Genomic DNA, 11592 nt, shown 5'->3' with positions numbered 1-11592 from the left:
CTGAGGCTGGGGCTGAGGCTGGGGTTGGGGGCTGAGGTTGGGGTTGGGGGCTGAGGCTGAGGTTGGGGTTGGGGGCTGAGACTGGGATTGGGGCTGAGGCTGGGGCTGAGACTGGGGTTGGGGCTGAGACTGGGATTGGGGCTGAGACTGGGGTTGGGGCTGAGACTGGGGTTGGGGCTGAGACTGGGGTTGGGGCTGAGACTGGGGCTGAGACTGGGATTGGGGCTGAGACTGAGGCTGGGGCTGAGGCTGGGATTGGGGCTGAGACTGGGGCTGAGGCTGGGGCTGAGACTGGGATTGGGGCTGAGGCTGGGGCTGAGGCTGGGGCTGAGACTGGGATTCGGGCTGAGGCTGGGGCTGAGGCTGGGGTTGGGGCTGAGACTGGGATTGGGGCTGAGACTGGGATTGGGGCTGAGGCTGGGATTGGGGCTGAGTCTGGGGCTGAGGTTGGGGCTGAGACTGGGATTGGGGCTGAGGCTGGGGCTGAGGCTGGGGTTGGGGCTGAGGCTGGGATTGGGGCTGAGGCTGGGATTGGGGCTGAGACTGGGATTGGGGCTGAGGCTGGAATTGGGGCTGAGACTGGGATTGGGGCTGAGGCTGGGGCTGAGGCTGGGGCTGAGGCTGGGATTGGGGCTGAGACTGGGATTGGGGCTGAGGCTGATGCTGGGGTTGGGGGCTGGGGTTGGGGGCTGGGGTTGGGGGCTGAGGCTGGGGTTGGTGCTGAGGCTGAGGCTGAGGCTGGGGTTGGGGGCTGAGGCTGGGGTTGGGACTGGGGTTGGGGGCTGAGGTTGGGGTTGGTGCTGAGGCTGAGGCTGGGGTTGGGGGCTGAGGCTGGGGTTGGGGGCTGAGGCTGAGGTTGGGGTTGGGGGCTGAGGCTGGGGTTGGGACTGAGGCTGGGGTTGGGGCTGAGGTTGGGGGCTGAGGCTGAGGTTGGGGCTGAGGCTGAGGCTGGGGTTGGGGGCTGGGGTTGGGGGCGGAGGCTGGGGTTGGGGGCTGAGGCTGAGGTTGGGGCTGAGGCTGAGGCTGGGGCTGAGGCTGGGGTTGGGGGCTGAGGTTGGGGTTGGGGGCTGAGGCTGAGGTTGGGGTTGGGGGCTGAGGCTGGGGTTGGGACTGAGGCTGGGGGCTGAGATTGGAGCTGAGGTTGGGGTTGGGGGCTGAGGTTGGGGTTGGGGCTGAGGTTGGGGCTGCGGCTGGGGTTGGGGCTGAGATTGGAGCTGAGGCTGGGGATGAGGTTGGGGCTGAGGTTGGGGTTGGGGGCTGAGGCTGGGGTTGGGACTGAGGCTGGGGTTGGGGCTGAGGTTGGGGCTGCAGCTGGGGTTGGGGCTGAGGCTGGGGATGAGGCTGGGGATGAGGTTGGGGCTGAGGTTGGGGATGAGGTTGGGGCTGAGGTTGGGGTTGGGAGCTGAGGTTGGGGTTGGGGCCATGGACGGCTTGTTCAATAGGGCGATATGGGCGACGCACTGCCAAACGGGAAAAGGAAGGGATTTATTTTCTAATCAATTATATCACGGCAACAGCAGTTATCAGTGTTCACGTCTGATCTGCCAGCCACTAAATGTCAAATCAGGCTAAAGTCGTGCTTCAAATGGCCCCGCCCGTTTTTTGGGCGATTTCAGTCAGGTTGAAAATCACCCAGAAGTCTCTCATAGCCTGTCATGTAAAATCTATTTTTTTCACATTTCAAAGCTTTCAATACATTCTCTATTGGTGTCTGTGTGCATGCACTTACGCGCTTTCGTCATACGTGACGTAACGTTGAACGTAACTAAGACAATGGCGGCTACCAGCGTCTATGTTGCGACCTGCAGTGTGGCGTTATTTTATGTTTTTAATTTGTAGACTTAGTTTACAAACATTCTGCAAACATTCTGCTTTGGACTGATCTTCGGTTTTGGACTGATCTTGTTGATCGTGTACATACCCGCTACGAACGGACTAAATAATGAAAACGCTGCTGGACAGAGAGGTGGAGCCGGCCACCTTCACCCTGGTCAGAGCGGACCGCGATCCTGGTAAGAGAGCGACTCTGTACCCCGACATTGAACTGCTTTCTGTGTCATTGAACCTTACTATTGTTGATAAAACAAGTTTACTGGAGAACGGAGAAAAAGTAGAGACTTTTGGACAAGGTGGATAATTGTATAATATAAGGCAGTTTATTCAGAGGTAAAGATATCTGGAATCGCGTGCACGGACCCGTTCGTCAAACTCGTAGGGAGTTTATCAGAAGAGCCCCAAAACATTGTGTGCTGACATTTTATACAATAAAATGAAGTAGGTTGAATCTAGTAGTTCTGATCTTCTGATTGGTCCTGATGAGTTGGGCGATGTCACCTCCAGGCTAGTGTCACTGTTGCATTGGCTCTGAGTCGGGTTCTCTGTCTTCAGATGTTCAGCCTAAGAGAAGAGGATTTGTGTGTGTGTGTGTGTGTTTGTTATCAGTGTGTGTGTGTGTTTGTTATCAGTGATGATGTGTGTGTGTGTGTGTGTGTTTATCAGTGATGATGTGTGTGTGTGTGTGTGTGTGTGTGTGTGTGTGTGTGTGGGTGGGTGTGTGTGTGTGTGTCCTCAGGGCAAGAACTCGTGAGTTGGAAGAACTGAGAGACCTATGGCGTGGGTGTTATCCTTAGCCACCTGCTGACAAGGCTGACAAGATAGGACTCTTGTTCATTGTATTGAATACAAAGGCCCAACACAAAATGGGTCATGCACAAGATTTTAGTCAGACCAAGCTATAACATTATATATTTACTACGACAGTACATTCAACCAAAAGTTAATATAACAAAGGCATCAGAGATTATTTATAATCTGTCACAGAAACTGGAATCCATCTCCCCAGATCAGTCAATAAATGCTTCTGGTATTGACTTATATGCTGCCCCTGTCTTCATGTTGTTGCTGGACATATCTTTTTTAAAATGTGTGTAGGTCACCTAAATCATCAGAAAAATTGCCCCTCCTGAGAATTTTTTCAGGAGCCGCCACTGGTTGGGGCTGAGGCTGGGGCTGAGGCTGGGGGTTGGGGCTGAGGCTGGGGCTGAGGCTGGGGGTTGGGGCTGAGGCTGGGGGCTGAGTTTGGGGCTGCGGCTGGGGTTGGGGCTGAGGGTGGGGGCTGAGTTTGGGGCTGGGGCTGTCTTAAAGTCACAACGGACGTTAAGAAAGGGTTAGATTAATATATTATTATGACAACTTGCTTACTGGACATTATGTTCCCCTTGTGAATCACTGTGCAGTACGGCTGATCATCAAAAAGCAGAAACACAGTTTACTCATTTTGTTACAGACACAGACTGTCCCCCTGAGGCAAACTCGTCATGTGATTAATATTGTTTACCTTGTTAATGAGCTTTTCTTTTGTCATTATTGCTCTGTATTTAGGGGGGGGCACACTGTATGTTTATAATGGGAGAATAACGGAACACACGGAGGATGGTTTCATCTGTTCATGGTGACGTCTGTTTCGTATGGAGGATGGTTTCATCTGTTCATGGTGACGTCTATTTCATACGGAGGATGGTTTCATCTGTTCATGGTGACGTCTGTTTCATATGGAGGATGGTTTCATCTGTTCATGGTGACGTCTGTTTCATATGGAGGATGGTTTCATCTGTTCATGGTGATGTCTGTTTCATATGGAGGATGGTTTCATCTGTTCATGGTGACGTCTGTTTCATATGGAGGACGGTTTCATCTGTTCATGGTGATGTCTGTTTCATATGGAGGATGGTTTCATCTGTTCATGGTGACGTCTGTTTCATATGGAGGATGGTTTCATCTGTTCATGGTGACGTCTGTTTCATACGGAGGACGGTTTCATCTGTTCATGGTGACGTCAGTTTCATATGGAGGATGGTTTCATCTGTTCATGGTGACGTCTGTTTCATACGGAGGATGGTTTCATCTGTTCATGGTGACGTCTGTTTCATACTGAGGATGGTTTCATCTGTTCATGGTGACGTCTGTTTCATATGGAGGATGGTTTCATCTGTTCATGGTGACGTCTGTTTCATATGGAGGATGGTTTCATCTGTTCATGGTGACGTCTGTTTCATATGGAGGATGGTTTCATCTGTTCATGGTGACGTCTGTTTCATACGGAGGATGGTTTCATCTGTTCATGGTGATGTCTGTTTCATATGGAGGATGGTTTCATCTGTTCATGGTGACGTCTGTTTCATATGGAGGATGGTTTCATCTGTTCATGGTGACGTCTGTTTCATATGGAGGACGGTTTCATCTGTTCATGGTGACGTCTGTTTCATATGGAGGACGGTTTCATCTGTTCATGGTGACGTCTGTTTCATATGGAGGATGGTTTCATCTGTTCATGGTGACGTCTGTTTCATATGGAGGATGGTTTCATCTGTTCATGGTGACGTCTGTTTCATATGGAGGACGGTTTCATCTGTTCATGGTGACGTCTGTTTCATACGGAGGATGGTTTCATCTGTTCATGGTGACGTCTGTTTCATATGGAGGATGGTTTCATCTGTTCATGGTGATGTCTGTTTCATATGGAGGATGGTTTCATCTGTTCATGGTGACGTCTGTTTCATATGGAGGATGGTTTCATCTGTTCATGGTGATGTCTGTTTCATATGGAGGATGGTTTCATCTGTTCATGGTGACGTCTGTTTCATATGGAGGATGGTTTCATCTGTTCATGGTGACGTCTGTTTCATATGGAGGACGGTTTCATCTGTTCATGGTGATGTCTGTTTCAGGCACTGAACAAACAGATACTAATGTAAATCAATGAATTGTGCTCTCTTTTTCCACGGCTCATTTACTGTCTAATTGTCCTTTATTGTGCTGTGTGTGTGTGTGTTGTGTGTATTGTGTGTGTATTGTGTGACTATTTCACTTCACTTACATAGGATGCCTTTGTTTATTTTCAAAGTGATTTCTACAGCTGAGTTTAACCCTGTAGTATAGACGGAGTATACTTGATATATGTCTTAACCAGAAGGGGCCTTGTATAGACTGAGTATACTTGATATATGTCTTAACCAGAAGGTGTCTTGTATAGACTATAACCTGAATATAAAATTGTATGGACAAATCAAGCTTCTCATTTGGTTACCAGGGGCAACGAGAGGCTTGATAGGACTGTTATGGGTCTGCTATCTAACATACAGTAGAAACTAAATTAATACGATGATTAGTGAAAATGTATGCGTTCCGTATCAATCTCTGGATTTTACAAACAATTCTGCTTTATGCGTCTCCTAAAAGGCGACATCACTACCTGATAGTCTGTCTGTGGTGGGAGATCCTCCAGCAGTGTAATCTAGACTGGTCCAGTCACCACAACACCACCCCGCCACCCCACAAGACTGTCGTTTTGTCATCAGGTTATTGGTCGTTTTATCGCGTGATTGACTTGATGATGTATCTGCGTCTCACGTCATCAAAGGGCCCTCGTGAGCTGGGCATAATATAAAATATGTTTTTATTTTTGACATGATTGCAAATGTGACTTTCATTTAAATGAAGCTGCAGAAACGAAGGCGCTTTTTTCAGAAGCAGAGAAAACAAAAAAAGGAAAGAAGATTTGAATCGAACAAAAAACAATGACTTAAGTTAAAACATTTATTTTAGTAAAAAGACACTTGCTGCTGATAATACTGCCATCTTCATGGAGACAGAGAACATGTGCGGTACCGTGTAGCATGTCATACTCTTTTTGTCCAGACAGCATCAGACGCATGGGCTACACATAGTGAGACAGAGGGGCGCTGTTTCACTCGCTCGGATGCTTTCTCCGGGTGAGATAGTTTAAGCCAGTCCGCGAATTTTAGGAAAGTTAGTGCACTGTTCGGATGCTGGAATTATTTTGGATGAACGTGCGAAGGTAACCTAGTTTTTTTTTTTAGGTGATTTGTTTGACAATCAGATCAAAACATCATAACTGGTTGTGTTCATGGCGCATTAAAAAGGTCATACATTTTTACAGTTAAATTACATATATCTTTACTATAAAACCCAGTAAAAAAAAAAAATAACATAGGGGGGAGGGGAGGAGCTCCAAATCACTAAGTCCGCCCCTGAGTCTGACAGATGCTGTTTGAGAACAATAAACTAAACCCACCTCTTTAATCTTTAATGGTTCTTTATGTTAATCCCCCTCCTCCAGTTTAATGAGCACAGCCTGGGGAAAGACTGGGGAGACCACATGGCCAGACCAGAAGCACAGAGACATCTCAACCACCCCTAAAACCATACACGGAAATGATTGGGAGAGAGAGACGAGAAAAATAAATATTAATTGGCCTTTTCATTAGTCCAGTCCTTTTTCATAACAGAAATGTATTGTTTTTTATGTATACCCAAGATTTTTCTTTCATATTTTGATTCATATCAATGCTTCCGTATCAGTGGTGGTATTATACTGTATACTTTCTAGTCACACAGCTCAGGTGGAGGTGGATGGTAGACTGGCTCAGTGACTGGTGACAGGGTTAAATACAGCCTCTTTAAAGGCCACTAGATGGATAGAAGGAGAAGTTACTCTCTGTCCTAACATAACTAACACTTAAAGCTAACGATGTCATAAATTCAACCCGCTAATGTGGCAGGCGGGCGGGATGCGAAACAGGGAGGAAGGGAGGCAGGGAGGGAGGGAGAGGAGGAAGGTGAGGGAGGGAGGGAGGGAGGGAGGGAGGTGAGAGATGAAGGGAAGGAGAGGAGGGAGGGAGGGAGGGAGGGAGGGAGGGACAGTTGCGGAGGTTATGAGAAAGCTGTGTCTGAGTCCAACTTATGAACTTGATTAAACTAATCTGATCTTCATCGGAGGAGCACCACCGCTATCCTCCAACATCACTCATGGTAGAGAGGAGTCATTATACTGAGGATGGAGATGGCCAGGCAGAGATCATGGTAGAGATGAGTCATTATACTGAGGATGGAGATGGCCAGGCAGAGATCATGGTAGAGAGGAGTCATTATACTGAGGATGGAGATGGCCAGGCAGAGATCATGGTAGAGAGGAGTCATTATACTGAGGATGGAGATGGCCAGGCAGAGATCATGGTAGAGAGGAGTCATTATACTGAGGATGGAGAGGGCCAGGCAGAGATCATGGTAGAGAGGGGTCATCATACTGTGGATGGAGATGGCCAGGCAGAGATCATGGTAGAGAGGGGTCATCATACTGTGGATGGAGATGGCCAGGCAGAGATCATGGTAGAGAGGAGTCATTATACTGAGGATGGAGATGGCCAGGCAGAGATCATGGTAGAGAGGAGTCATTATACTGAGGATGGAGATGGCCAGGCAGAGATCATGGTAGAGAGGAGTCATTATACTGAGGATGGAGATGGCCAGGCAGAGATCATGGTAGAGAGGAGTCATTATACTGAGGATGGAGAGGGCCAGGCAGAGATCATAGTAGAGAGGAGTCATTATACTGAGGATGGAGATGGCCAGGCAGAGATCATGGTAGAGAGGGGGTGATGTTGGGGGTCTATGCTGGTGGCCTGGCCTGTGTGTCCTGAAGTTGAGAGGTTGAGAATGAACTGATTGTAAGTTGCTCTGGATACCTGTCCGAGGCCGTGTTGGACGCTTGAGGTTGTTCTTGCTCTGGGTAAGAAGTCCAAAGGTCTTTTATGGAAAGTAATAGCCAGGCCTTCTTTGTTTTTCTAGTACACAAATCTTTCTTCTCTTTCATAGAGAAAGTGTATTTTTTTGTAATTCTCATTAATTAAATAATGGAATTAAATTAATGTGTTTACAGAAAAGCATCTACAAATGTTTGTTTGTGTGTGATCACACCCAGTATACATTTACATAATAGCTAGAAGCGTGTGTACAACACACAACTGGAGGCTGTGTAACGGGTGTATCTACGGACGCTTTTGATGTTTTCCAAGCTAATTACAAACTAATAAACAAGATCTTTTAATGGAAATACGCCTCAAGATCCTGAAATTCAAAAAAACATTTTCTACAAATATGTTTTTTTTTGTTGTAGGCATATTTTCCCCTGGAATACTTTATGTCTGTACATCAGGGTAAACAACGTTGGATTATCCAGCAGTAGTATCAGTTTCAATTAATGTTTAGAATCTGGTAAAGATTAAAGGCACAGTCTGTCATTTCAAATGTCTGACGCTGACACTTGGAAAGTTGAGGGATGGTCCCGTAAAAAACGTAGGCCTAACCACTTACAAATTCATAGACAGAGCTATAGATAAATGGCCTAGGGATATGGGGAAAATGTTATATCCTTAATTCAAATAGCCATTGAAGAGCAGGAAGTCTTGCAGATTGTGCTTTTGACTGAGTTCTACTGTAGCCTAGCGACCCCACGGTTTCCTAAGGGAAGGATATAACAACCTGATAGTCTGTCTGTGGTGGGAGATCACAACACCACCCCACTACCCCACAGTGTTATCCAGACTGGTCCAGTCACCACAACACTACCCCACAGTGTTATCCAGACTGGTCCAGTCACCACAACACTACCCCACTACCCCACAGTGTTATCCAGACTGATCCAGTCACCACAACACCACCCCACTACCCCACAGTGTTATCCAGACTGGTCCAGTCACCACAACACCACCCCACTACCCCACAGTGTTATCCAGACTGGTCCAGTCACCACAACACCACCCCACCACCCCACAGTGTTATCCAGACTGGTCCAGTCACCACAACACCACCCCACTACCCCACAGCGTTATCCAGACTGGTCCAGTCACCACAACACCACCCCACTACCCCACAGTGTTATCCAGACTGGTCCAGTCACCACAACACCACCCCACTACCCCACAGTGTTATCCAGACTGGTCCAGTCACCACAACACCACCCCACTACCCCACAGTGTTATCCAGACTGGTCCAGTCACCACAACACCACCCCACTACCCCACAGTGTTATCCAGACTGGTCCAGTCACCACAACACCACCCCACTACCCCACAGTGTTATCCAGACTGGTCCAGTCACCACAACACCACCCCACAGTGTTTATCCAGACTGGTCCAGTCACCACAACACCACCCCACAGTGTTATCCAGACTGGTCCAGTCACCACAACACCACCCCACAGTGTTATCCAGACTGGTCCAGTCACCACAACACTACCCCACCACCCCACAGCGTTATCCAGACTGGTCCAGTCACCACCCCACTACCCCACAGTGTTTATCCAGACTGGTCCAGTCACCAGAACACCACCCCATCACCAAGACACCACAGCTCAGCAGCTCAGACACACAGTCAAGTGCTTAGCACACCGCCTGGGGCCCGCAGGGGCCGGTAGAGGCCTGGGGCCTGCCGGGATGCTTCTTTTAATTCATCACATCTTTGAGCTCCTCCCCTGAGACCAAAGACTCATTTACATGAAAGCGGGTTGGTCTTGTTACCAGGCGGATCAAACACAACATTATCCCTCCCTAGATCTGGTCCTCCTGCCACGAATTACAACATAATATAGGTTTTAAGATGTCTAATATTGGGAATTTTTTTTTTGTGATGTATTGATTTTATGAACAGGCCAAATGTGTGGGCTTTATTATGTCTTTAGGTGGTCTAGGGATGAATAGTGGTGTCTCTTATTTGTGGGGATTTCCAGGTGATACTCAGAGGGGCTGTTACTACACACAATGATGGGGACCCCCAACTGAGTCTGCAGCCATGACTACCTGGTGGGAGCTGAGAGGAAATATGTTCCAAAGCCACTTGGTTCTGCCGCGCATCTGCTGTCTGATGCATTCTATTGGTCTCAGTAGCATCATTCTAGCCATTAGACTGTGGACTCAGCAACTCTCTCTTAACTCAATGGCGACACTATTCTCCCTTGAATACTTATTGGGACAAGCTGTGCACCATTTAAGTGATTTCTCTTTGAACATACCCATAATATCCTTTTGTATTGAGATGCATGCTATTCTCTGATGGTCTTTTTGAATCCATTAAACCCAACACACACACACACACACACACACACACACACACACACACACACACACACACACACACACTTTAAAAAAACACAGCGTTCTGATCTGATCACCACCCTCATCTGATCCAAGGAGAAGGGGATAATTAGATTGGTACTTTTTTTACAAGTCTTACTCAATAAATCTGAATAAATTAACAAGGCATTACTAAGACCGCCACATAAAAAATTTGCATAGTGCATTTAATGAATATGCAACCGCAAGTGAAAAGGTCTGCCACTGTGAACCCCTTCCCGAATTAGCATAACTACTTCCAGCATGTTTCTTTAAATAATGCTCTCATTTGCACATCACTGAGTTGGCTAATTCTAACTTCAGTCAGGCTAGCGCTCTGGTAATTAACACTCTGGGTTAAATGTTTAATGAAGTTTCTGTTACATCAATCCTGACAGTAACGAGCGGGACGAACTGAGAAACAAAAAGCCTTCTAATAATTAAATTCACTAAATCAGTTAGAGGGGTTACATCCTGGGGAGATATTACATGACTCATTATTAATTCAATATTCATAATATTCTAGTGCCTCCATTGGGTTGGATGGATGTGATTTGCCAGCACGCCTTGTTGACAATGTAGTCACTGCTTTTTAGAAAGCCAAAAACGCCTTTCCCATCATTCTGAATTGACTTGAGTTAGCTCCGGCACGAGGCGTTTTTTTTAAAATCCCGTCATTAGTCACAATGACCTCTGAAACAAAAATGCTTTAATTGGGTCTGTTTTTTTTTTTTACAGAGGGAACTCATGTGTTTAACTCCTATGTTGTGGGATCTCGTAGGGTTGGTTCTGCTTCTACACTCTTGTGACAAAAAAAATAAATGTTATTTATAGAACCAAAAAGGGTTATATCGCTTGCTTCATATACGGCACCCTAAAAGGTTCTATATAGAACACCAATTAAACATTTTTTTCCTAAGAGTGCACCCCAATTTAATTATTATATAGTACTGTTGAAATTGAACCCCCGCAAATCACCCCTCACCCCTGAAGCCACCACACCCACCAAGGCTAGAGTCCCAGATTCAGTCTTAGACCATGGAGTCCTGGGTTAATAACACAACTTCCAAAGATGGACTTTTGTTAGTTCATTTACCCCACTGGTCAGAATGATATATTTGGCTGAAGTGCTGCTTCTCTCTCTCTGTGTGCTCTGGCTCTCTACTTCTCCTGCATCTGTTGCGACAATATGAACATTCTCAGTGTAAATGCACTCCGTCCCCAGAACACAGAGCCTCACTGCTAAACATTCCCAGGTCACAGCATTCTGATGAATCTTTCTATTCATTCACAGTATTTCACGCATCAAAGTGACTCCCTATTAAAGTCCATTACTATAAAACCCAGGGCAGAGGTGGCGTCCAGCCATAACTTTAATCCCACAGCTGCTCTGTGACAGGCTTTTAGGGCGTTATCATTATCGCACCATGTCACTTAATAACATTTTTAGATGTATTTTTTTATATGGCAAACAGCCTCCTCTGACTCAGTTGTGCCTGCATGTGTCTTCTCCATAATGAATAACACCTTATGACTGGCTGTTTATTATCGCCACAGTCCAGACTCCTTAAACTGAATGTCATCATCTGTCCTCCAAACGTAAGGACAGTGTGTGTGTGTGTGT

This window comes from Coregonus lavaretus, assembly GCF_964263955.1.
Source record: "Coregonus lavaretus genome assembly, contig: HAP1_SCAFFOLD_1308, whole genome shotgun sequence".
Taxonomy (NCBI): domain Eukaryota; kingdom Metazoa; phylum Chordata; class Actinopteri; order Salmoniformes; family Salmonidae; genus Coregonus; species Coregonus lavaretus.
This window is presented reverse-complemented; position numbering follows the sequence as displayed.